Source organism: Coturnix japonica, chromosome 2, assembly GCF_054131305.1.
Source record: "Coturnix japonica strain WE chromosome 2, WE-NBRP24, whole genome shotgun sequence".
Lineage (NCBI taxonomy): Eukaryota > Metazoa > Chordata > Aves > Galliformes > Phasianidae > Coturnix > Coturnix japonica.
The window spans coordinates 34561216-34561875 of NC_140664.1; positions in this window are offsets into that span (position 1 = coordinate 34561216).

Sequence of the window (660 nt, forward strand, 5' to 3'; positions counted from 1 at the left end):
AACAGCACTGCCGCTTTCAAACCCTGTCTCTTTGTGACCACAGGGTGCCATTTGTTCCCAAGCTGGCAAGCAAAGCAACCTACTCATACCTGTGTGTATCAAAGCACTGCCTCCATCCCCACTTGAAAATGGTCCTTCAAGCAGAGCTCTGAGCATTTACTTGGAGATGATGGGTCACACCTCAGATTTTCAAAGTTGCCCAGAGACGTGTTACTGCTGGTCTCTTTTCAGTAGTGCGTGGGGACAGGACTAGGGGTAATGGGATGAAACTACAGCATAGGAAGTTCCACACGAATGTGCGGAAGAACTTCTTTACAGTGAGGGTGACGGAGCACTGGAACAGGCTGCCCAGGGAGGTGGTGGAGTCTCCTTCTCTGGAGATATTCAAGACCCGCCTGGACGCCTACCTGTGTGACGTGGTGTAGGGAGCCTGCTTTGGCAGGGGGGTTGGACTCGATGATCTCTAGAGGTCCCTTCCAACCCCTACAATTCTGTGATTCTGTGATTAATAGTAAATACGGCATAGTAATTACACTGTACAATGAACTCAGCGCTTGATAAGGGACTGACTGCCTTACGCAGCAGGTAAAAAGTGAAGGCTCAGGAAGCTGCGCGCTCTGCGTTTCACAGGAGTGTAACAGTGTAACGTCCCTTCCTCAT